This window comes from Mixophyes fleayi, chromosome 10 (genome assembly GCF_038048845.1).
Source record: "Mixophyes fleayi isolate aMixFle1 chromosome 10, aMixFle1.hap1, whole genome shotgun sequence".
In the NCBI taxonomy this organism is placed as follows: Eukaryota; Metazoa; Chordata; class Amphibia; order Anura; family Limnodynastidae; genus Mixophyes; species Mixophyes fleayi.
The window spans coordinates 43,236,678-43,263,803 of record NC_134411.1 but is presented as its reverse complement, the minus strand read 5'-3'; the positions used below and the strand labels follow the sequence as shown (position 1 = coordinate 43,263,803).

Below are 27,126 nucleotides of genomic sequence, written 5' to 3'. Positions count from 1 at the left end.
TAATCAGCTAAATTATTCATGCGGTAAGATATGAAATAAAACAAAACAGAGAGTCTCCATGCAATACCATACATGTGTACTGAGATGGTTGGTACGGTGCAAAGTAGTTAGCACTGCTGCCTCACATGGATCCAATTGAAACCCAGACCATAATCCACTATTGTGGAGTTTGAAATTCCTTATTGTGCAAGGAAAGCTTCTCCTTAAGTGCCCCTGCCCAAATCCAGTCCAAAAAACATACCAATATGCTAATTGGCAAGTGATAAAATTGAGCCCAGTATGCATGTGTATTAGAGAATTTAGACTTGACACCTCACTGGGACAGGGATTAATGAGAATAGATAAATTGTTATTTGTAAAACACTGTATATTATTCAGCCATTATTTCAATAAAGGATAAACACCATGTTAACAGTATATAAAACAGATTTAATGCACAGCAGAAGAATTTACTGCTGCAGTATATTTCATATAAAAGGTAGCTAAAACAAGATACTAAACTGAAAACCTTATGAAAACATTTCTGCATGAGCTTGGGTGTGGGAATTTGTGGTGAATTGGCTAGCATTCTGGCTTTCAAGCACTTCAGTCTGATTTCACATGTTGTTGAAACCAAATGGCTTCTATTCCTTAGCAATCTGGTTATTAGTTTGGGATATTTTTAATCACGGGACAGTCTTTTAGAGTGGATGTCCACTTCTTGATTACTGTGCAGTTTCTTACTTTGTTTCCGATGATGGTTTTACTCCTATTACCTGAATCCTGGAACCAATTGCTGTGAGCTTGAAGTACAGGGCTAACAAGTCCATACATTCCACTTTAAGAACCTCAATCAAAGCATTCTTTTGAGCAATAAGGGAGACTTATGGGCAGCCTTACTCTCCCCAAGGAACCTATCAGCCTGATCACATCCTATTGGCACTCTGCTTCAGATAGCTGAGAGCCCCAGGAGATTAGGCTCCTAAATTTGTTACAAGACTTGTCCAAAAGAGGATTGTCTGTGAAGTTGACCACACACAGCTTTCCAACACATTGACATTACTATATGGGTATGGGATCTGTTATACAGACACTGCTTATGCAACAGGATGTCAAGATAATCCAGCGGAAAAATGTAAATACATGCTGCTTTTTCAGTAATAATATCACACATAGATGGTGAGCTAGAGTTTCCTCCTACAGTGATTGTGAAGAGTAATGATAAACACTTCAATAAGGAATGGAATGCCAAAGACATTTTGGGACAGACAGGGATATATTTTAAATGTATTGTAGTAGTAGATTTTAGTCATGGTGCACAAATATACTGGAAAAGACCTTATATAGAAAACTCCCAGTGCTTCAATTAATAGATAACGAACCTGTGCATTCAATGCCACAATTGCAATTTTAGGGGTCTCAGTTGTCCTAGGCTACATTCACTGGAAGGGAAATGGAGCTTGAGCATTATTCAAAATCGAAATCCATTGATCACTTTGGCAAAAACTATTTTGATGCTGCTTATTGCTATCATAGTCTGCACGGTATACAGAGAAACCATACAAGTCATAGTAATCTAACCATTTGTATTTGGACAAGCAGCAAAGGGAGATACAATTTAGGTTGTTTCTATCTGGTAATAACATTTCAAATGGATTTCCTAACATTGTAATCTGGATTTTTTGTACTTTTAACTTTGTTCAACATAATAAAAATGAAAAGGTAAGATGTATTTTATGTTAAGAGAAATTGAAATGTTCATCCAATCTGTGTACGCAATAGTATAACACCATAAAGAAGCAGATGAAAACAAATTATTACAATAAGAAGATGCAGCCCTATTGGCAAACACTGGTATTGCAGTCCTAAAAGAATACTCAAATTGCAATTTCTACAGTTGGTTCCATGGTGTAATGGTTAGCACTTTGGACTTTGAATCCAGCGATCTGAGTTCAAATCTCAGTGGAACCTTGCTTTTGTTTTTTCTTAAAGATGTCATATGAAATGTGAACACAATTCAATATATGTAACTCTAGCTAGCAGAGACAAAATAAAACAAATACAAGAGGCACAAAACAGTATTGTCTGAATAATCAGCTAAATTATTCATGCGGTAAGATATGAAATAAAACAAAACAGAGAGTCTCCATGCAATACCATACATGTGTACTGAGATGGTTGGTACGGTGCAAAGTAGTTAGCACTGCTGCCTCACATGGATCCAATTGAAACCCAGACCATAATCCACTATTGTGGAGTTTGAAATTCCTTATTGTGCAAGGAAAGCTTCTCCTTAAGTGCCCCTGCCCAAATCCAGTCCAAAAAACATACCAATATGCTAATTGGCAAGTGATAAAATTGAGCCCAGTATGCATGTGTATTAGAGAATTTAGACTTGACACCTCACTGGGACAGGGATTAATGAGAATAGATAAATTGTTATTTGTAAAACACTGTATATTATTCAGCCATTATTTCAATAAAGGATAAACACCATGTTAACAGTATATAAAACAGATTTAATGCACAGCAGAAGAATTTACTGCTGCAGTATATTTCATATAAAAGGTAGCTAAAACAAGATACTAAACTGAAAACCTTATGAAAACATTTCTGCATGAGCTTGGGTGTGGGAATTTGTGGTGAATTGGCTAGCATTCTGGCTTTCAAGCACTTCAGTCTGATTTCACATGTTGTTGAAACCAAATGGCTTCTATTCCTTAGCAATCTGGTTATTAGTTTGGGATATTTTTAATCACGGGACAGTCTTTTAGAGTGGATGTCCACTTCTTGATTACTGTGCAGTTTCTTACTTTGTTTCCGATGATGGTTTTACTCCTATTACCTGAATCCTGGAACCAATTGCTGTGAGCTTGAAGTACATTGCTAACAAGTCCATACATTCCACTTTAAGAACCTCAATCAAAGCATTCTTTTGAGCAATAAGGGAGACTTATGGGCAGCCTTACTCTCCCCAAGGAACCTATCAGCCTGATCACATCCTATTGGCACTCTGCTTCAGATAGCTGAGAACCCCAGGAGATTAGGCTCCTAAATTTGCTACAAGACTTGTCCAAAAGAGGATTGTCTGTGAAGTTGACCACACACAGCTTTCCAACACATTGACATTACTATATGGGTATGGGATCTGTTATACAGACACTGCTTATGCAACAGGATGTCAAAATAATCCAGTGGAAAAATGTAAATACATGCTGCTTTTTCAGTAATAATATCACACATAGATGGTGAGCTAGAGTTTCCTCCTACAGTGATTGTGAAGAGTAATGATAAACACTTCAATAAGGAATGGAATGCCAAAGACATTTTGGGACAGACAGGGATATATTTTAAATGTATTGTAGTAGTAGATTTTAGTCATGGTGCACAAATATACTGGAAAAGACCTTATATAGAAAACTCCCAGTGCTTCAATTAATAGATAACGAACCTGTGCATTCAATGCCACAATTGCAATTTTAGGGGTCTCAGTTGTCCTAGGCTACATTCACTGGAAGGGAAATGGAGCTTGAGCATTATTCAAAATCGAAATCCATTGATCACTTTGGCAAAAACTATTTTGATGCTGCTTATTGCTATCATAGTCTGCACGGTATACAGAGAAACCATACAAGTCATAGTAATCTAACCATTTGTATTTGGACAAGCAGCAAAGGGAAATACAATTTAGGTTGTTTCTATCTGGTAATAATATTTCAAATGGATTTCCTAACATTGTAATCTGGATTTTTTGTACTTTTAACTTTGTTCAACATAATAAAAATGAAAAGGTAAGATGTATTTTATTTTAAGAGAAATTGAAATGTTCATCCAATCTGTGTACGCAATAGTATAACACCATAATGAAGCAGATGAAAACAAATTATTCCAATAAGAAGATACAGCCCTATTGGCAAACACTGGTATTGCATTCCTAAAAGAATACTCAAATTGCCATTTCTACAGTTGGTTCTATGGTGTAATGGTTAGCACTTTGGACTTTGAATCCAGCGATCTGAGTTCAAATCTCAGTGGAACCTTGCTTTTGTTTTTTCTTAAAGATGTCATATGAAATGTGAACACAATTCAATATATGTAACTCTAGCTAGCAGAGACAAAAGAAAACAAATACAAGAGGCACAAAACAGTATTGTCTGAATAATCAGCTAAATTATTCATGCGGTAAGATATGAAATAAAACAAAACAGAGAGTCTCCATGCAATACCATACATGTGTACTGAGATGGTTGGTACGGTGCAAAGTAGTTAGCACTGCTGCCTCACATGGATCCAATTGAAACCCAGACCATAATCCACTATTGTGGAGTTTGAAATTCCTTATTGTGCAAGGAAAGCTTCTCCTTAAGTGCCCCTGCCCAAATCCAGTCCAAAAAACATACCAATATGCTAATTGGCAAGTGATAAAATTGAGCCCAGTATGCATGTGTATTAGAGAATTTAGACTTGACACCTCACTGGGACAGGGATTAATGAGAATAGATAAATTGTTATTTGTAAAACACTGTATATTATTCAGCCATTATTTCAATAAAGGATAAACACCATGTTAACAGTATATAAAACAGATTTAATGCACAGCAGAAGAATTTACTGCTGCAGTATATTTCATATAAAAGGTAGCTAAAACAAGATACTAAACTGAAAACCTTATGAAAACATTTCTGCATGAGCTTGGGTGTGGGAATTTGTGGTGAATTGGCTAGCATTCTGGCTTTCAAGCACTTCAGTCTGATTTCACATGTTGTTGAAACCAAATGGCTTCTATTCCTTAGCAATCTGGTTATTAGTTTGGGATATTTTTAATCACGGGACAGTCTTTTAGAGTGGATGTCCACTTCTTGATTACTGTGCAGTTTCTTACTTTGTTTCCGATGATGGTTTTACTCCTATTACCTGAATCCTGGAACCAATTGCTGTGAGCTTGAAGTACAGGGCTAACAAGTCCATACATTCCACTTTAAGAACCTCAATCAAAGCATTCTTTTGAGCAATAAGGGAGACTTATGGGCAGCCTTACTCTCCCCAAGGAACCTATCAGCCTGATCACATCCTATTGGCACTCTGCTTCAGATAGCTGAGAGCCCCAGGAGATTAGGCTCCTAAATTTGTTACAAGACTTGTCCAAAAGAGGATTGTCTGTGAAGTTGACCACACACAGCTTTCCAACACATTGACATTACTATATGGGTATGGGATCTGTTATACAGACACTGCTTATGCAACAGGATGTCAAGATAATCCAGCGGAAAAATGTAAATACATGCTGCTTTTTCAGTAATAATATCACACATAGATGGTGAGCTAGAGTTTCCTCCTACAGTGATTGTGAAGAGTAATGATAAACACTTCAATAAGGAATGGAATGCCAAAGACATTTTGGGACAGACAGGGATATATTTTAAATGTATTGTAGTAGTAGATTTTAGTCATGGTGCACAAATATACTGGAAAAGACCTTATATAGAAAACTCCCAGTGCTTCAATTAATAGATAACGAACCTGTGCATTCAATGCCACAATTGCAATTTTAGGGGTCTCAGTTGTCCTAGGCTACATTCACTGGAAGGGAAATGGAGCTTGAGCATTATTCAAAATCGAAATCCATTGATCACTTTGGCAAAAACTATTTTGATGCTGCTTATTGCTATCATAGTCTGCACGGTATACAGAGAAACCATACAAGTCATAGTAATCTAACCATTTGTTTTTGGACAAGCAGCAAAGGGAGATACAATTTAGGTTGTTTCTATCTGGTAATAACATTTCAAATGGATTTCCTAACATTGTAATCTGGATTTTTTGTACTTTTAACTTTGTTCAACATAATAAAAATGAAAAGGTAAGATGTATTTTATGTTAAGAGAAATTGAAATGTTCATCCAATCTGTGTACGCAATAGTATAACACCATAAAGAAGCAAATGAAAACAAATTATTCCAATAAGAAGATGCAGCCCTATTGGCAAACACTGGTATTGCAGTCCTAAAAGAATACTCAAATTGCAATTTCTACAGTTGGTTCCATGGTGTAATGGTTAGCACTTTGGACTTTGAATCCAGCGATCTGAGTTCAAATCTCAGTGGAACCTTGCTTTTGTTTTTTCTTAAAGATGTCATATGAAATGTGAACACAATTCAATATATGTAACTCTAGCTAGCAGAGACAAAATAAAACAAATACAAGAGGCACAAAACAGTATTGTCTGAATAATCAGCTAAATTATTCATGCGGTAAGATATGAAATAAAACAAAACAGAGAGTCTCCATGCAATACCATACATGTGTACTGAGATGGTTGGTACGGTGCAAAGTAGTTAGCACTGCTGCCTCACATGGATCCAATTGAAACCCAGACCATAATCCACTATTGTGGAGTTTGAAATTCCTTATTGTGCAAGGAAAGCTTCTCCTTAAGTGCCCCTGCCCAAATCCAGTCCAAAAAACATACCAATATGCTAATTGGCAAGTGATAAAATTGAGCCCAGTATGCATGTGTATTAGAGAATTTAGACTTGACACCTCACTGGGACAGGGATTAATGAGAATAGATAAATTGTTATTTGTAAAACACTGTATATTATTCAGCCATTATTTCAATAAAGGATAAACACCATGTTAACAGTATATAAAACAGATTTAATGCACAGCAGAAGAATTTACTGCTGCAGTATATTTCATATAAAAGGTAGCTAAAACAAGATACTAAACTGAAAACCTTATGAAAACATTTCTGCATGAGCTTGGGTGTGGGAATTTGTGGTGAATTGGCTAGCATTCTGGCTTTCAAGCACTTCAGTCTGATTTCACATGTTGTTGAAACCAAATGGCTTCTATTCCTTAGCAATCTGGTTATTAGTTTGGGATATTTTTAATCACGGGACAGTCTTTTAGAGTGGATGTCCACTTCTTGATTACTGTGCAGTTTCTTACTTTGTTTCCGATGATGGTTTTACTCCTATTACCTGAATCCTGGAACCAATTGCTGTGAGCTTGAAGTACATTGCTAACAAGTCCATACATTCCACTTTAAGAACCTCAATCAAAGCATTCTTTTGAGCAATAAGGGAGACTTATGGGCAGCCTTACTCTCCCCAAGGAACCTATCAGCCTGATCACATCCTATTGGCACTCTGCTTCAGATAGCTGAGAACCCCAGGAGATTAGGCTCCTAAATTTGCTACAAGACTTGTCCAAAAGAGGATTGTCTGTGAAGTTGACCACACACAGCTTTCCAACACATTGACATTACTATATGGGTATGGGATCTGTTATACAGACACTGCTTATGCAACAGGATGTCAAAATAATCCAGTGGAAAAATGTAAATACATGCTGCTTTTTCAGTAATAATATCACACATAGATGGTGAGCTAGAGTTTCCTCCTACAGTGATTGTGAAGAGTAATGATAAACACTTCAATAAGGAATGGAATGCCAAAGACATTTTGGGACAGACAGGGATATATTTTAAATGTATTGTAGTAGTAGATTTTAGTCATGGTGCACAAATATACTGGAAAAGACCTTATATAGAAAACTCCCAGTGCTTCAATTAATAGATAACGAACCTGTGCATTCAATGCCACAATTGCAATTTTAGGGGTCTCAGTTGTCCTAGGCTACATTCACTGGAAGGGAAATGGAGCTTGAGCATTATTCAAAATCGAAATCCATTGATCACTTTGGCAAAAACTATTTTGATGCTGCTTATTGCTATCATAGTCTGCACGGTATACAGAGAAACCATACAAGTCATAGTAATCTAACCATTTGTATTTGGACAAGCAGCAAAGGGAAATACAATTTAGGTTGTTTCTATCTGGTAATAATATTTCAAATGGATTTCCTAACATTGTAATCTGGATTTTTTGTACTTTTAACTTTGTTCAACATAATAAAAATGAAAAGGTAAGATGTATTTTATTTTAAGAGAAATTGAAATGTTCATCCAATCTGTGTACGCAATAGTATAACACCATAATGAAGCAGATGAAAACAAATTATTCCAATAAGAAGATACAGCCCTATTGGCAAACACTGGTATTGCATTCCTAAAAGAATACTCAAATTGCCATTTCTACAGTTGGTTCTATGGTGTAATGGTTAGCACTTTGGACTTTGAATCCAGCGATCTGAGTTCAAATCTCAGTGGAACCTTGCTTTTGTTTTTTCTTAAAGATGTCATATGAAATGTGAACACAATTCAATATATGTAACTCTAGCTAGCAGAGACAAAAGAAAACAAATACAAGAGGCACAAAACAGTATTGTCTGAATAATCAGCTAAATTATTCATGCGGTAAGATATGAAATAAAACAAAACAGAGAGTCTCCATGCAATACCATACATGTGTACTGAGATGGTTGGTACGGTGCAAAGTAGTTAGCACTGCTGCCTCACATGGATCCAATTGAAACCCAGACCATAATCCACTATTGTGGAGTTTGAAATTCCTTATTGTGCAAGGAAAGCTTCTCCTTAAGTGCCCCTGCCCAAATCCAGTCCAAAAAACATACCAATATGCTAATTGGCAAGTGATAAAATTGAGCCCAGTATGCATGTGTATTAGAGAATTTAGACTTGACACCTCACTGGGACAGGGATTAATGAGAATAGATAAATTGTTATTTGTAAAACACTGTATATTATTCAGCCATTATTTCAATAAAGGATAAACACCATGTTAACAGTATATAAAACAGATTTAATGCACAGCAGAAGAATTTACTGCTGCAGTATATTTCATATAAAAGGTAGCTAAAACAAGATACTAAACTGAAAACCTTATGAAAACATTTCTGCATGAGCTTGGGTGTGGGAATTTGTGGTGAATTGGCTAGCATTCTGGCTTTCAAGCACTTCAGTCTGATTTCACATGTTGTTGAAACCAAATGGCTTCTATTCCTTAGCAATCTGGTTATTAGTTTGGGATATTTTTAATCACGGGACAGTCTTTTAGAGTGGATGTCCACTTCTTGATTACTGTGCAGTTTCTTACTTTGTTTCCGATGATGGTTTTACTCCTATTACCTGAATCCTGGAACCAATTGCTGTGAGCTTGAAGTACATTGCTAACAAGTCCATACATTCCACTTTAAGAACCTCAATCAAAGCATTCTTTTGAGCAATAAGGGAGACTTATGGGCAGCCTTACTCTCCCCAAGGAACCTATCAGCCTGATCACATCCTATTGGCACTCTGCTTCAGATAGCTGAGAACCCCAGGAGATTAGGCTCCTAAATTTGCTACAAGACTTGTCCAAAAGAGGATTGTCTGTGAAGTTGACCACACACAGCTTTCCAACACATTGACATTACTATATGGGTATGGGATCTGTTATACAGACACTGCTTATGCAACAGGATGTCAAAATAATCCAGTGGAAAAATGTAAATACATGCTGCTTTTTCAGTAATAATATCACACATAGATGGTGAGCTAGAGTTTCCTCCTACAGTGATTGTGAAGAGTAATGATAAACACTTCAATAAGGAATGGAATGCCAAAGACATTTTGGGACAGACAGGGATATATTTTAAATGTATTGTAGTAGTAGATTTTAGTCATGGTGCACAAATATACTGGAAAAGACCTTATATAGAAAACTCCCAGTGCTTCAATTAATAGATAACGAACCTGTGCATTCAATGCCACAATTGCAATTTTAGGGGTCTCAGTTGTCCTAGGCTACATTCACTGGAAGGGAAATGGAGCTTGAGCATTATTCAAAATCGAAATCCATTGATCACTTTGGCAAAAACTATTTTGATGCTGCTTATTGCTATCATAGTCTGCACGGTATACAGAGAAACCATACAAGTCATAGTAATCTAACCATTTGTATTTGGACAAGCAGCAAAGGGAAATACAATTTAGGTTGTTTCTATCTGGTAATAATATTTCAAATGGATTTCCTAACATTGTAATCTGGATTTTTTGTACTTTTAACTTTGTTCAACATAATAAAAATGAAAAGGTAAGATGTATTTTATTTTAAGAGAAATTGAAATGTTCATCCAATCTGTGTACGCAATAGTATAACACCATAATGAAGCAGATGAAAACAAATTATTCCAATAAGAAGATACAGCCCTATTGGCAAACACTGGTATTGCATTCCTAAAAGAATACTCAAATTGCCATTTCTACAGTTGGTTCTATGGTGTAATGGTTAGCACTTTGGACTTTGAATCCAGCGATCTGAGTTCAAATCTCAGTGGAACCTTGCTTTTGTTTATTCTTAAAGATGTCATATGAAATGTGAACACAATTCAATATATGTAACTCTAGCTAGCAGAGACAAAAGAAAACAAATACAAGAGGCACAAAACAGTATTGTCTGAATAATCAGCTAAATTATTCATGCGGTAAGATATGAAATAAAACAAAACAGAGAGTCTCCATGCAATACCATACATGTGTACTGAGATGGTTGGTACGGTGCAAAGTAGTTAGCACTGCTGCCTCACATGGATCCAATTGAAACCCAGACCATAATCCACTATTGTGGAGTTTGAAATTCCTTATTGTGCAAGGAAAGCTTCTCCTTAAGTGCCCCTGCCCAAATCCAGTCCAAAAAACATACCAATATGCTAATTGGCAAGTGATAAAATTGAGCCCAGTATGCATGTGTATTAGAGAATTTAGACTTGACACCTCACTGGGACAGGGATTAATGAGAATAGATAAATTGTTATTTGTAAAACACTGTATATTATTCAGCCATTATTTCAATAAAGGATAAACACCATGTTAACAGTATATAAAACAGATTTAATGCACAGCAGAAGAATTTACTGCTGCAGTATATTTCATATAAAAGGTAGCTAAAACAAGATACTAAACTGAAAACCTTATGAAAACATTTCTGCATGAGCTTGGGTGTGGGAATTTGTGGTGAATTGGCTAGCATTCTGGCTTTCAAGCACTTCAGTCTGATTTCACATGTTGTTGAAACCAAATGGCTTCTATTCCTTAGCAATCTGGTTATTAGTTTGGGATATTTTTAATCACGGGACAGTCTTTTAGAGTGGATGTCCACTTCTTGATTACTGTGCAGTTTCTTACTTTGTTTCCGATGATGGTTTTACTCCTATTACCTGAATCCTGGAACCAATTGCTGTGAGCTTGAAGTACATTGCTAACAAGTCCATACATTCCACTTTAAGAACCTCAATCAAAGCATTCTTTTGAGCAATAAGGGAGACTTATGGGCAGCCTTACTCTCCCCAAGGAACCTATCAGCCTGATCACATCCTATTGGCACTCTGCTTCAGATAGCTGAGAACCCCAGGAGATTAGGCTCCTAAATTTGCTACAAGACTTGTCCAAAAGAGGATTGTCTGTGAAGTTGACCACACACAGCTTTCCAACACATTGACATTACTATATGGGTATGGGATCTGTTATACAGACACTGCTTATGCAACAGGATGTCAAAATAATCCAGTGGAAAAATGTAAATACATGCTGCTTTTTCAGTAATAATATCACACATAGATGGTGAGCTAGAGTTTCCTCCTACAGTGATTGTGAAGAGTAATGATAAACACTTCAATAAGGAATGGAATGCCAAAGACATTTTGGGACAGACAGGGATATATTTTAAATGTATTGTAGTAGTAGATTTTAGTCATGGTGCACAAATATACTGGAAAAGACCTTATATAGAAAACTCCCAGTGCTTCAATTAATAGATAACGAACCTGTGCATTCAATGCCACAATTGCAATTTTAGGGGTCTCAGTTGTCCTAGGCTACATTCACTGGAAGGGAAATGGAGCTTGAGCATTATTCAAAATCGAAATCCATTGATCACTTTGGCAAAAACTATTTTGATGCTGCTTATTGCTATCATAGTCTGCACGGTATACAGAGAAACCATACAAGTCATAGTAATCTAACCATTTGTATTTGGACAAGCAGCAAAGGGAAATACAATTTAGGTTGTTTCTATCTGGTAATAATATTTCAAATGGATTTCCTAACATTGTAATCTGGATTTTTTGTACTTTTAACTTTGTTCAACATAATAAAAATGAAAAGGTAAGATGTATTTTATTTTAAGAGAAATTGAAATGTTCATCCAATCTGTGTACGCAATAGTATAACACCATAATGAAGCAGATGAAAACAAATTATTCCAATAAGAAGATACAGCCCTATTGGCAAACACTGGTATTGCATTCCTAAAAGAATACTCAAATTGCCATTTCTACAGTTGGTTCTATGGTGTAATGGTTAGCACTTTGGACTTTGAATCCAGCGATCTGAGTTCAAATCTCAGTGGAACCTTGCTTTTGTTTTTTCTTAAAGATGTCATATGAAATGTGAACACAATTCAATATATGTAACTCTAGCTAGCAGAGACAAAAGAAAACAAATACAAGAGGCACAAAACAGTATTGTCTGAATAATCAGCTAAATTATTCATGCGGTAAGATATGAAATAAAACAAAACAGAGAGTCTCCATGCAATACCATACATGTGTACTGAGATGGTTGGTACGGTGCAAAGTAGTTAGCACTGCTGCCTCACATGGATCCAATTGAAACCCAGACCATAATCCACTATTGTGGAGTTTGAAATTCCTTATTGTGCAAGGAAAGCTTCTCCTTAAGTGCCCCTGCCCAAATCCAGTCCAAAAAACATACCAATATGCTAATTGGCAAGTGATAAAATTGAGCCCAGTATGCATGTGTATTAGAGAATTTAGACTTGACACCTCACTGGGACAGGGATTAATGAGAATAGATAAATTGTTATTTGTAAAACACTGTATATTATTCAGCCATTATTTCAATAAAGGATAAACACCATGTTAACAGTATATAAAACAGATTTAATGCACAGCAGAAGAATTTACTGCTGCAGTATATTTCATATAAAAGGTAGCTAAAACAAGATACTAAACTGAAAACCTTATGAAAACATTTCTGCATGAGCTTGGGTGTGGGAATTTGTGGTGAATTGGCTAGCATTCTGGCTTTCAAGCACTTCAGTCTGATTTCACATGTTGTTGAAACCAAATGGCTTCTATTCCTTAGCAATCTGGTTATTAGTTTGGGATATTTTTAATCACGGGACAGTCTTTTAGAGTGGATGTCCACTTCTTGATTACTGTGCAGTTTCTTACTTTGTTTCCGATGATGGTTTTACTCCTATTACCTGAATCCTGGAACCAATTGCTGTGAGCTTGAAGTACATTGCTAACAAGTCCATACATTCCACTTTAAGAACCTCAATCAAAGCATTCTTTTGAGCAATAAGGGAGACTTATGGGCAGCCTTACTCTCCCCAAGGAACCTATCAGCCTGATCACATCCTATTGGCACTCTGCTTCAGATAGCTGAGAACCCCAGGAGATTAGGCTCCTAAATTTGCTACAAGACTTGTCCAAAAGAGGATTGTCTGTGAAGTTGACCACACACAGCTTTCCAACACATTGACATTACTATATGGGTATGGGATCTGTTATACAGACACTGCTTATGCAACAGGATGTCAAAATAATCCAGTGGAAAAATGTAAATACATGCTGCTTTTTCAGTAATAATATCACACATAGATGGTGAGCTAGAGTTTCCTCCTACAGTGATTGTGAAGAGTAATGATAAACACTTCAATAAGGAATGGAATGCCAAAGACATTTTGGGACAGACAGGGATATATTTTAAATGTATTGTAGTAGTAGATTTTAGTCATGGTGCACAAATATACTGGAAAAGACCTTATATAGAAAACTCCTAGTGCTTCAATTAATAGATAACGAACCTGTGCATTCAATGCCACAATTGCAATTTTAGGGGTCTCAGTTGTCCTAGGCTACATTCACTGGAAGGGAAATGGAGCTTGAGCATTATTCAAAATCGAAATCCATTGATCACTTTGGCAAAAACTATTTTGATGCTGCTTATTGCTATCATAGTCTGCACGGTATACAGAGAAACCATACAAGTCATAGTAATCTAACCATTTGTATTTGGACAAGCAGCAAAGGGAAATACAATTTAGGTTGTTTCTATCTGGTAATAATATTTCAAATGGATTTCCTAACATTGTAATCTGGATTTTTTGTACTTTTAACTTTGTTCAACATAATAAAAATGAAAAGGTAAGATGTATTTTATTTTAAGAGAAATTGAAATGTTCATCCAATCTGTGTACGCAATAGTATAACACCATAATGAAGCAGATGAAAACAAATTATTCCAATAAGAAGATACAGCCCTATTGGCAAACACTGGTATTGCATTCCTAAAAGAATACTCAAATTGCCATTTCTACAGTTGGTTCTATGGTGTAATGGTTAGCACTTTGGACTTTGAATCCAGCGATCTGAGTTCAAATCTCAGTGGAACCTTGCTTTTGTTTTTTCTTAAAGATGTCATATGAAATGTGAACACAATTCAATATATGTAACTCTAGCTAGCAGAGACAAAAGAAAACAAATACAAGAGGCACAAAACAGTATTGTCTGAATAATCAGCTAAATTATTCATGCGGTAAGATATGAAATAAAACAAAACAGAGAGTCTCCATGCAATACCATACATGTGTACTGAGATGGTTGGTACGGTGCAAAGTAGTTAGCACTGCTGCCTCACATGGATCCAATTGAAACCCAGACCATAATCCACTATTGTGGAGTTTGAAATTCCTTATTGTGCAAGGAAAGCTTCTCCTTAAGTGCCCCTGCCCAAATCCAGTCCAAAAAACATACCAATATGCTAATTGGCAAGTGATAAAATTGAGCCCAGTATGCATGTGTATTAGAGAATTTAGACTTGACACCTCACTGGGACAGGGATTAATGAGAATAGATAAATTGTTATTTGTAAAACACTGTATATTATTCAGCCATTATTTCAATAAAGGATAAACACCATGTTAACAGTATATAAAACAGATTTAATGCACAGCAGAAGAATTTACTGCTGCAGTATATTTCATATAAAAGGTAGCTAAAACAAGATACTAAACTGAAAACCTTATGAAAACATTTCTGCATGAGCTTGGGTGTGGGAATTTGTGGTGAATTGGCTAGCATTCTGGCTTTCAAGCACTTCAGTCTGATTTCACATGTTGTTGAAACCAAATGGCTTCTATTCCTTAGCAATCTGGTTATTAGTTTGGGATATTTTTAATCACGGGACAGTCTTTTAGAGTGGATGTCCACTTCTTGATTACTGTGCAGTTTCTTACTTTGTTTCCGATGATGGTTTTACTCCTATTACCTGAATCCTGGAACCAATTGCTGTGAGCTTGAAGTACATTGCTAACAAGTCCATACATTCCACTTTAAGAACCTCAATCAAAGCATTCTTTTGAGCAATAAGGGAGACTTATGGGCAGCCTTACTCTCCCCAAGGAACCTATCAGCCTGATCACATCCTATTGGCACTCTGCTTCAGATAGCTGAGAACCCCAGGAGATTAGGCTCCTAAATTTGCTACAAGACTTGTCCAAAAGAGGATTGTCTGTGAAGTTGACCACACACAGCTTTCCAACACATTGACATTACTATATGGGTATGGGATCTGTTATACAGACACTGCTTATGCAACAGGATGTCAAAATAATCCAGTGGAAAAATGTAAATACATGCTGCTTTTTCAGTAATAATATCACACATAGATGGTGAGCTAGAGTTTCCTCCTACAGTGATTGTGAAGAGTAATGATAAACACTTCAATAAGGAATGGAATGCCAAAGACATTTTGGGACAGACAGGGATATATTTTAAATGTATTGTAGTAGTAGATTTTAGTCATGGTGCACAAATATACTGGAAAAGACCTTATATAGAAAACTCCCAGTGCTTCAATTAATAGATAACGAACCTGTGCATTCAATGCCACAATTGCAATTTTAGGGGTCTCAGTTGTCCTAGGCTACATTCACTGGAAGGGAAATGGAGCTTGAGCATTATTCAAAATCGAAATCCATTGATCACTTTGGCAAAAACTATTTTGATGCTGCTTATTGCTATCATAGTCTGCACGGTATACAGAGAAACCATACAAGTCATAGTAATCTAACCATTTGTATTTGGACAAGCAGCAAAGGGAAATACAATTTAGGTTGTTTCTATCTGGTAATAATATTTCAAATGGATTTCCTAACATTGTAATCTGGATTTTTTGTACTTTTAACTTTGTTCAACATAATAAAAATGAAAAGGTAAGATGTATTTTATTTTAAGAGAAATTGAAATGTTCATCCAATCTGTGTACGCAATAGTATAACACCATAATGAAGCAGATGAAAACAAATTATTCCAATAAGAAGATACAGCCCTATTGGCAAACACTGGTATTGCATTCCTAAAAGAATACTCAAATTGCCATTTCTACAGTTGGTTCTATGGTGTAATGGTTAGCACTTTGGACTTTGAATCCAGCGATCTGAGTTCAAATCTCAGTGGAACCTTGCTTTTGTTTTTTCTTAAAGATGTCATATGAAATGTGAACACAATTCAATATATGTAACTCTAGCTAGCAGAGACAAAAGAAAACAAATACAAGAGGCACAAAACAGTATTGTCTGAATAATCAGCTAAATTATTCATGCGGTAAGATATGAAATAAAACAAAACAGAGAGTCTCCATGCAATACCATACATGTGTACTGAGATGGTTGGTACGGTGCAAAGTAGTTAGCACTGCTGCCTCACATGGATCCAATTGAAACCCAGACCATAATCCACTATTGTGGAGTTTGAAATTCCTTATTGTGCAAGGAAAGCTTCTCCTTAAGTGCCCCTGCCCAAATCCAGTCCAAAAAACATACCAATATGCTAATTGGCAAGTGATAAAATTGAGCCCAGTATGCATGTGTATTAGAGAATTTAGACTTGACACCTCACTGGGACAGGGATTAATGAGAATAGATAAATTGTTATTTGTAAAACACTGTATATTATTCAGCCATTATTTCAATAAAGGATAAACACCATGTTAACAGTATATAAAACAGATTTAATGCACAGCAGAAGAATTTACTGCTGCAGTATATTTCATATAAAAGGTAGCTAAAACAAGATACTAAACTGAAAACCTTATGAAAACATTTCTGCATGAGCTTGGGTGTGGGAATTTGTGGTGAATTGGCTAGCATTCTGGCTTTCAAGCACTTCAGTCTGATTTCACATGTTGTTGAAACCAAATGGCTTCTATTCCTTAGCAATCTGGTTATTAGTTTGGGATATTTTTAATCACGGGACAGTCTTTTAGAGTGGATGTCCACTTCTTGATTACTGTGCAGTTTCTTACTTTGTTTCCGATGATGGTTTTACTCCTATTACCTGAATCCTGGAACCAATTGCTGTGAGCTTGAAGTACAGGGCTAACAAGTCCATACATTCCACTTTAAGAACCTCAATCAAAGCATTCTTTTGAGCAATAAGGGAGACTTATGGGCAGCCTTACTCTCCCCAAGGAACCTATCAGCCTGATCACATCCTATTGGCACTCTGCTTCAGATAGCTGAGAACCCCAGGAGATTAGGCTCCTAAATTTGCTACAAGACTTGTCCAAAAGAGGATTGTCTGTGAAGTTGACCACACACAGCTTTCCAACACATTGACATTACTATATGGGTATGGGATCTGTTATACAGACACTGCTTATGCAACAGGATGTCAAAATAATCCAGTGGAAAAATGTAAATACATGCTGCTTTTTCAGTAATAATATCACACATAGATGGTGAGCTAGAGTTTCCTCCTACAGTGATTGTGAAGAGTAATGATAAACACTTCAATAAGGAATGGAATGCCAAAGACATTTTGGGACAGACAGGGATATATTTTAAATGTATTGTAGTAGTAGATTTTAGTCATGGTGCACAAATATACTGGAAAAGACCTTATATAGAAAACTCCCAGTGCTTCAATTAATAGATAACGAACCTGTGCATTCAATGCCACAATTGCAATTTTAGGGGTCTCAGTTGTCCTAGGCTACATTCACTGGAAGGGAAATGGAGCTTGAGCATTATTCAAAATCGAAATCCATTGATCACTTTGGCAAAAACTATTTTGATGCTGCTTATTGCTATCATAGTCTGCACGGTATACAGAGAAACCATACAAGTCATAGTAATCTAACCATTTCTATTTGGACAAGCAGCAAAGGGAGATACAATTTAGGTTGTTTCTATCTGGTAATAACATTTCAAATGGATTTCCTAACATTGTAATCTGGATTTTTTGTACTTTTAACTTTGTTCAACATAATAAAAATGAAAAGGTAAGATGTATTTTATGTTAAGAGAAATTGAAATGTTCATCCAATCTGTGTACGCAATAGTATAACACCATAAAGAAGCAGATGAAAACAAATTATTCCAATAAGAAGATGCAGCCCTATTGGCAAACACTGGTATTGCAGTCCTAAAAGAATACTCAAATTGCAATTTCTACAGTTGGTTCCATGGTGTAATGGTTAGCACTTTGGACTTTGAATCCAGCGATCTGAGTTCAAATCTCAGTGGAACCTTGCTTTTGTTTTTTCTTAAAGATGTCATATGAAATGTGAACACAATTCAATATATGTAACTCTAGCTAGCAGAGACAAAAGAAAACAAATACAAGAGGCACAAAACAGTATTGTCTGAATAATCAGCTAAATTATTCATGCGGTAAGATATGAAATAAAACAAAACAGAGAGTCTCCATGCAATACCATACATGTGTACTGAGATGGTTGGTACGGTGCAAAGTAGTTAGCACTGCTGCCTCACATGGATCCAATTGAAACCCAGACCATAATCCACTATTGTGGAGTTTGAAATTCCTTATTGTGCAAGGAAAGCTTCTCCTTAAGTGCCCCTGCCCAAATCCAGTCCAAAAAACATACCAATATGCTAATTGGCAAGTGATAAAATTGAGCCCAGTATGCATGTGTATTAGAGAATTTAGACTTGACACCTCACTGGGACAGGGATTAATGAGAATAGATAAATTGTTATTTGTAAAACACTGTATATTATTCAGCCATTATTTCAATAAAGGATAAACACCATGTTAACAGTATATAAAACAGATTTAATGCACAGCAGAAGAATTTACTGCTGCAGTATATTTCATATAAAAGGTAGCTAAAACAAGATACTAAACTGAAAACCTTATGAAAACATTTCTGCATGAGCTTGGGTGTGGGAATTTGTGGTGAATTGGCTAGCATTCTGGCTTTCAAGCACTTCAGTCTGATTTCACATGTTGTTGAAACCAAATGGCTTCTATTCCTTAGCAATCTGGTTATTAGTTTGGGATATTTTTAATCACGGGACAGTCTTTTAGAGTGGATGTCCACTTCTTGATTACTGTGCAGTTTCTTACTTTGTTTCCGATGATGGTTTTACTCCTATTACCTGAATCCTGGAACCAATTGCTGTGAGCTTGAAGTACATTGCTAACAAGTCCATACATTCCACTTTAAGAACCTCAATCAAAGCATTCTTTTGAGCAATAAGGGAGACTTATGGGCAGCCTTACTCTCCCCAAGGAACCTATCAGCCTGATCACATCCTATTGGCACTCTGCTTCAGATAGCTGAGAACCCCAGGAGATTAGGCTCCTAAATTTGCTACAAGACTTGTCCAAAAGAGGATTGTCTGTGAAGTTGACCACACACAGCTTTCCAACACATTGACATTACTATATGGGTATGGGATCTGTTATACAGACACTGCTTATGCAACAGGATGTCAAAATAATCCAGTGGAAAAATGTAAATACATGCTGCTTTTTCAGTAATAATATCACACATAGATGGTGAGCTAGAGTTTCCTCCTACAGTGATTGTGAAGAGTAATGATAAACACTTCAATAAGGAATGGAATGCCAAAGACATTTTGGGACAGACAGGGATATATTTTAAATGTATTGTAGTAGTAGATTTTAGTCATGGTGCACAAATATACTGGAAAAGACCTTATATAGAAAACTCCCAGTGCTTCAATTAATAGATAACGAACCTGTGCATTCAATGCCACAATTGCAATTTTAGGGGTCTCAGTTGTCCTAGGCTACATTCACTGGAAGGGAAATGGAGCTTGAGCATTATTCAAAATCGAAATCCATTGATCACTTTGGCAAAAACTATTTTGATGCTGCTTATTGCTATCATAGTCTGCACGGTATACAGAGAAACCATACAAGTCATAGTAATCTAACCATTTGTTTTTGGACAAGCAGCAAAGGGAGATACAATTTAGGTTGTTTCTATGTGGTAATAACATTTCAAATGGATTTCCTAACATTGTCATCTGGATTTTTTGTACTTTTAACTTTGTTCAACATAATAAAAATGAAAAGGTAAGATGTATTTTATGTTAAGAGAAATTGAAATGTTCATCCAATCTGTGTACGCAATAGTATAACACCATAAAGAAGCAGATGAAAACAAATTATTCCAATAAGAAGATGCAGCCCTATCGGCAAACACTGGTATTGCAGTCCTAAAAGAATACTCAAATTGCAATTTCTACAGTTGGTTCCATGGTGTAATGGTTAGCACTTTGGACTTTGAATCCAGCGATCTGCGTTCAAATCTCAGTGGAACCTTGCTTTTGTTTTTTCTTAAAGATGTCATATGAAATGTGAACACAATTCAATATATGTAACTCTAGCTAGCAGAGACAAAATAAAACAAATACAAGAGGCACAAAACAGTATTGTCTGAATAATCAGCTAAATTATTCATGCGGTAAGATATGAAATAAAACAAAACAGAGAGTCTCCATGCAATACCATACATGTGTACTGAGATGGTTGGTACGGTGCAAAGTAGTTAGCACTGCTGCCTCACATGGATCCAATTGAAACCCAGACCATAATCCACTATTGTGGAGTTTGAAATTCCTTATTGTGCAAGGAAAGCTTCTCCTTAAGTGCCCCTGCCCAAATCCAGTCCAAAAAACATACCAATATGCTAATTGGCAAGTGATAAAATTGAGCCCAGTATGCATGTGTATTAGAGAATTTAGACTTGACACCTCACTGGGACAGGGATTAATGAGAATAGATAAATTGTTATTTGTAAAACACTGTATATTATTCAGCCATTATTTCAATAAAGGATAAACACCATGTTAACAGTATATAAAACAGATTTAATGCACAGCAGAAGAATTTACTGCTGCAGTATATTTCATATAAAAGGTAGCTAAAACAAGATACTAAACTGAAAACCTTATGAAAACATTTCTGCATGAGCTTGGGTGTGGGAATTTGTGGTGAATTGGCTAGCATTCTGGCTTTCAAGCACTTCAGTCTGATTTCACATGTTGTTGAAACCAAATGGCTTCTATTCCTTAGCAATCTGGTTATTAGTTTGGGATATTTTTAATCACGGGACAGTCTTTTAGAGTGGATGTCCACTTCTTGATTACTGTGCAGTTTCTTACTTTGTTTCCGATGATGGTTTTACTCCTATTACCTGAATCCTGGAACCAATTGCTGTGAGCTTGAAGTACATTGCTAACAAGTCCATACATTCCACTTTAAGAACCTCAATCAAAGCATTCTTTTGAGCAATAAGGGAGACTTATGGGCAGCCTTACTCTCCCCAAGGAACCTATCAGCCTGATCACATCCTATTGGCACTCTGCTTCAGATAGCTGAGAACCCCAGGAGATTAGGCTCCTAAATTTGCTACAAGACTTGTCCAAAAGAGGATTGTCTGTGAAGTTGACCACACACAGCTTTCCAACACATTGACATTACTATATGGGTATGGGATCTGTTATACAGACACTGCTTATGCAACAGGATGTCAAAATAATCCAGTGGAAAAATGTAAATACATGCTGCTTTTTCAGTAATAATATCACACATAGATGGTGAGCTAGAGTTTCCTCCTACAGTGATTGTGAAGAGTAATGATAAACACTTCAATAAGGAATGGAATGCCAAAGACATTTTGGGACAGACAGGGATATATTTTAAATGTATTGTAGTAGTAGATTTTAGTCATGGTGCACAAATATACTGGAAAAGACCTTATATAGAAAACTCCCAGTGCTTCAATTAATAGATAACGAACCTGTGCATTCAATGCCACAATTGCAATTTTAGGGGTCTCAGTTGTCCTAGGCTACATTCACTGGAAGGGAAATGGAGCTTGAGCATTATTCAAAATCGAAATCCATTGATCACTTTGGCAAAAACTATTTTGATGCTGCTTATTGCTATCATAGTCTGCACGGTATACAGAGAAACCATACAAGTCATAGTAATCTAACCATTTGTTTTTGGACAAGCAGCAAAGGGAGATACAATTTAGGTTGTTTCTATCTGGTAATAACATTTCAAATGGATTTCCTAACATTGTAATCTGGATTTTTTGTACTTTTAACTTTGTTCAACATAATAAAAATGAAAAGGTAACATGTATTTTATGTTAAGAGAAATTGAAATGTTCATCCAATCTGTGTACGCAATAGTATAACACCATAAAGAAGCAGATGAAAACAAATTATTCCAATAAGAAGATGCAGCCCTATTGGCAAACACTGGTATTGCAGTCCTAAAAGAATACTCAAATTGCAATTTCTACAGTTGGTTCCATGGTGTAATGGTTAGCACTTTGGACTTTGAATCCAGCGATCTGAGTTCAAATCTCAGTGGAACCTTGCTTTTGTTTTTTCTTAAAGATGTCATATGAAATGTGAACACAATTCAATATATGTAACTCTAGCTAGCAGAGACAAAATAAAACAAATACAAGAGGCACAAAACAGTATTGTCTGAATAATCAGCTAAATTATTCATGCGGTAAGATATGAAATAAAACAAAACAGAGAGTCTCCATGCAATACCATACATGTGTACTGAGATGGTTGGTACGGTGCAAAGTAGTTAGCACTGCTGCCTCACATGGATCCAATTGAAACCCAGACCATAATCCACTATTGTGGAGTTTGAAATTCCTTATTGTGCAAGGAAAGCTTCTCCTTAAGTGCCCCTGCCCAAATCCAGTCCAAAAAACATACCAATATGCTAATTGGCAAGTGATAAAATTGAGCCCAGTATGCATGTGTATTAGAGAATTTAGACTTGACACCTCACTGGGACAGGGATTAATGAGAATAGATAAATTGTTATTTGTAAAACACTGTATATTATTCAGCCATTATTTCAATAAAGGATAAACACCATGTTAACAGTATATAAAACAGATTTAATGCACAGCAGAAGAATTTACTGCTGCAGTATATTTCATATAAAAGGTAGCTAAAACAAGATACTAAACTGAAAACCTTATGAAAACATTTCTGCATGAGCTTGGGTGTGGGAATTTGTGGTGAATTGGCTAGCATTCTGGCTTTCAAGCACTTCAGTCTGATTTCACATGTTGTTGAAACCAAATGGCTTCTATTCCTTAGCAATCTGGTTATTAGTTTGGGATATTTTTAATCACGGGACAGTCTTTTAGAGTGGATGTCCACTTCTTGATTACTGTGCAGTTTCTTACTTTGTTTCCGATGATGGTTTTACTCCTATTACCTGAATCCTGGAACCAATTGCTGTGAGCTTGAAGTACAGGGCTAACAAGTCCATACATTCCACTTTAAGAACCTCAATCAAAGCATTCTTTTGAGCAATAAGGGAGACTTATGGGCAGCCTTACTCTCCCCAAGGAACCTATCAGCCTGATCACATCCTATTGGCACTCTGCTTCAGATAGCTGAGAGCCCCAGGAGATTAGGCTCCTAAATTTGTTACAAGACTTGTCCAAAAGAGGATTGTCTGTGAAGTTGACCACACACAGCTTTCCAACACATTGACATTACTATATGGGTATGGGATCTGTTATACAGACACTGCTTATGCAACAGGATGTCAAGATAATCCAGCGGAAAAATGTAAATACATGCTGCTTTTTCAGTAATAATATCACACATAGATGGTGAGCTAGAGTTTCCTCCTACAGTGATTGTGAAGAGTAATGATAAACACTTCAATAAGGAATGGAATGCCAAAGACATTTTGGGACAGACAGGGATATATTTTAAATGTATTGTAGTAGTAGATTTTAGTCATGGTGCACAAATATACTGGAAAAGACCTTATATAGAAAACTCCCAGTGCTTCAATTAATAGATAACGAACCTGTGCATTCAATGCCACAATTGCAATTTTAGGGGTCTCAGTTGTCCTATGCTACATTCACTGGAAGGGAAATGGAGCTTGAGCATTATTCAAAATCGAAATCCATTGATCACTTTGGCAAAAACTATTTTGATGCTGCTTATTGCTATCATAGTCTGCACGGTATACAGAGAAACCATACAAGTCATAGTAATCTAACCATTTCTATTTGGACAAGCAGCAAAGGGAGATACAATTTAGGTTGTTTCTATCTGGTAATAACATTTCAAATGGATTTCCTAACATTGTAATCTGGATTTTCTGTACTTTTAACTTTGTTCAACATAATAAAAATGAAAAGGTAAGATGTATTTTATGTTAAGAGAAATTGAAATGTTCATCCAATCTGTGTACGCAATAGTATAACACCATAAAGAAGCAGACGAAAACAAATTATTCCAATAAGAAGATGCAGCCCTATTGGCAAACACTGGTATTGCAGTCCTAAAAGAATACTCAAATTGCAATTTCTACAGTTGGTTCCATGGTGTAATGGTTAGCACTTTAGACTTTGAATCCAGCGATCTGAGTTCAAATCTCAGTGGAAACTTGTTTTTGTTTTTTCTTAAAGATGTCATATGAAATGTGAACACAATTCAATATATGTAACTCTAGCTAGCAGAGTCAAAATAAAACAAATACAAGAGGCATAAAACAGTATTGTCTGAATAATCAGCTAAATTATTCATGCGGTAAGATATGAAATAAAACAAAACAGAGAGTCTCCATGCAATACCATACATGTGTACTGAGATGGTTGGTACGGTGCAAAGTAGTTAGCACTGCTGCTTCACATGGATCCAATTGAAACCCAGACCATAATCCACTATTGTGGAGTTTGAAATTCCTTATTGTGCAAGGATAGCTTCTCCTTAAGTGCCCCTGCCCAAATCCAGTCCAAAAAACATACCAATATGCTAATTGGCAAGTGATAAAATTGAGCCCAGAATGCATGTGTATTAGAGAATTTAGACTTGACACCTCACTGGGACAGGGATTAATGAGAATAGATAAATTGTTATTCGTAAAACACTGTATATTATTCAGCCATTATTTCAATAAAGGATAAACACCATGTTAACAGTATATAAAACAGATTTAATGCACAGCAAAAGAATTTACTGCTGCAGTATATTTCATATAAAAGGTAGCTAAAACAAGATACTAAACTGAAAACCTTATGAAAACATTTCTGCATGAGCTTGGGTGTGGGAATTTGTGGTGAATTGGCTAGCATTCTGGATTTCAAACTCTTCAGTCTGATTTCACATGTTGTTGAAACCAAATGGCTTCTATTCCTTAGCAATCTGGTTATTAGTTTGGGATATTTTTAATCACAGGACAGTCTTGTAGAGTGGATGTCCACTTCTTGATTACTGTGCAGTTTCTTACTTTGTTTCTGATGATGGTTTTTCTCCTATTACCTGAATCCTGGAACCAATTGCTGTGAGCTTGAAGTACAGGGCTAACAAGTCCATACATTCCACTTTAAGAACCTCAATCAAAGCATTATTTTGAGCAATAAGGGAGACTTATGGGCAGCCTTACTCTCCCCAAGGAACCTATCAGCCTGATCACATCCTGTTGGCACTCTGCTTCAGATAGCTGAGAACCCCAGGAGATTTGGCTCCTAAATTTGCTACAAGACTTGTCCAAAAGGGGATTGTCTGTGAAGTTGACCACACACAGCTTTCCAACACATTGACATTACTATATGGGTATGGGATCTGTTATACAGACACTGCTTATGCAACAGGATGTCAAGATAATCCAGTGGAAAAATGTAAATACATGCTGCTTTTTCAGTAATAATATCACACATAGATGGTGAGCTAGAGTTTCCTCCTACTGTGATTGTGAAGAGTAATGATAAACACTTCAATAAGGAATGGAATGCCAAAGACATTTTGGGACAGACAGGGATATATTTTAAATGTATTGTAGTAGTAGATTTTAGTCATGGTGCACAAATATACTGGAAAAGACCTTATATAGAAAACTCCCAGTGCTTCAATTAATAGATAACGAACCTGTGCATTCAATGCCACAATTGCAATTTTAGGGGTCTCAGTTGTCCTAGGCTACATTCACTGGAAGGGAAATGGAGCTTGAGCATTATTCAAAATCGAAATCCATTGATCACTTTGGCAAAAACTATTTTGATGCTGCTTATTGCTATCATAGTCTGCACGGTATACAGAGAAACCATACAAGTCATAGTAATCTAACCATTTATATTTGGACAAGCAGCAAAGGGAGATACAAGTTAGGTTGTTTCTATCTGGTAATAACATTTCAAATGGATTTCCTAACATTGTAATCTGGATTTTTTGTACTTTTAACTTTGTTCAACATAATAAAAATGAAAAGGTAAGATGTATTTTATTTTAAGAGAAATTGAAATGTTCATCCAATCTGTGTACGCAATAGTATAACACCATAATGAAGCAGATGAAAACAAATTATTCCAATAAGAAGATGCAGCCCTATTGGCAAACACTGGTATTGCATTCCTAAAAGAATACTCAAATTGCCATTTCTACAGTTGGTTCCATGGTGTAATGGTTAGCACTTTGGACTTTGAATCCAGCGATCTGAGTTCAAATCTCAGTGGAACCTTGCTTTTGTTTTTTCTTAAAGATGTCATATGAAATGTGAACACAATTCAATATATGTAACTCTAGCTAGCAGAGAAAAAATAAAACAAATACAAGAGGCACAAAACAGTATTGTCTAAATAATCAGCTAAATTATTCATGAGGTAAGATATGAAATAAAACAAAACAGAGAGTCTACATGCAATACCATACATGTGTACTGAGATGGTTGGTACGGTGCAAAGTAGTTAGCACTGCTGCCTCACATGGATCCAATTGAAACCCAGACCATAATCCACTATTGTGGAGTTTGAAATTCCTTATTGTGCAAGGATAGCTTCTCCCCAAATGCCCCTGCCCAAATCCAGTC

General features: G+C 36.2%; 12 non-coding genes across 12 annotated transcripts; all 12 read left to right on the top strand.

The window, feature by feature from the left end:
* Positions 1-1,878: 1,878 nt before the first annotated feature.
* TRNAQ-UUG (transfer RNA glutamine (anticodon UUG)) lies at positions 1,879-1,950 on the top strand. Its single transcript has one exon. It is a non-coding gene; the product is annotated as a tRNA-Gln (tRNA).
* Positions 1,951-3,947: 1,997 nt separating this feature from the next.
* Positions 3,948-4,019, top strand: TRNAQ-UUG (transfer RNA glutamine (anticodon UUG)). Its single transcript has one exon. It is a non-coding gene; the product is annotated as a tRNA-Gln (tRNA).
* A 1,997-nt stretch (positions 4,020-6,016) lies between these two features.
* TRNAQ-UUG (transfer RNA glutamine (anticodon UUG)) lies at positions 6,017-6,088 on the top strand. Its single transcript has one exon. It is a non-coding gene; the product is annotated as a tRNA-Gln (tRNA).
* A 1,997-nt stretch (positions 6,089-8,085) lies between these two features.
* On the top strand, positions 8,086-8,157 carry TRNAQ-UUG (transfer RNA glutamine (anticodon UUG)). The gene has a single exon. It is a non-coding gene; the product is annotated as a tRNA-Gln (tRNA).
* A 1,997-nt stretch (positions 8,158-10,154) lies between these two features.
* TRNAQ-UUG (transfer RNA glutamine (anticodon UUG)) lies at positions 10,155-10,226 on the top strand. Its single transcript has one exon. It is a non-coding gene; the product is annotated as a tRNA-Gln (tRNA).
* Positions 10,227-12,223: 1,997 nt separating this feature from the next.
* TRNAQ-UUG (transfer RNA glutamine (anticodon UUG)) lies at positions 12,224-12,295 on the top strand. Its single transcript has one exon. It is a non-coding gene; the product is annotated as a tRNA-Gln (tRNA).
* Positions 12,296-14,292: 1,997 nt separating this feature from the next.
* TRNAQ-UUG (transfer RNA glutamine (anticodon UUG)) lies at positions 14,293-14,364 on the top strand. Its single transcript has one exon. It is a non-coding gene; the product is annotated as a tRNA-Gln (tRNA).
* Positions 14,365-16,361: 1,997 nt separating this feature from the next.
* On the top strand, positions 16,362-16,433 carry TRNAQ-UUG (transfer RNA glutamine (anticodon UUG)). Its single transcript has one exon. It is a non-coding gene; the product is annotated as a tRNA-Gln (tRNA).
* Positions 16,434-18,430: 1,997 nt separating this feature from the next.
* Positions 18,431-18,502, top strand: TRNAQ-UUG (transfer RNA glutamine (anticodon UUG)). Its single transcript has one exon. It is a non-coding gene; the product is annotated as a tRNA-Gln (tRNA).
* Positions 18,503-20,499: 1,997 nt separating this feature from the next.
* Positions 20,500-20,571, top strand: TRNAQ-UUG (transfer RNA glutamine (anticodon UUG)). The gene has a single exon. It is a non-coding gene; the product is annotated as a tRNA-Gln (tRNA).
* Positions 20,572-22,568: 1,997 nt separating this feature from the next.
* TRNAQ-UUG (transfer RNA glutamine (anticodon UUG)) lies at positions 22,569-22,640 on the top strand. Its single transcript has one exon. It is a non-coding gene; the product is annotated as a tRNA-Gln (tRNA).
* Positions 22,641-26,706: 4,066 nt separating this feature from the next.
* On the top strand, positions 26,707-26,778 carry TRNAQ-UUG (transfer RNA glutamine (anticodon UUG)). The gene has a single exon. It is a non-coding gene; the product is annotated as a tRNA-Gln (tRNA).
* Positions 26,779-27,126: the final 348 nt, after the last annotated feature.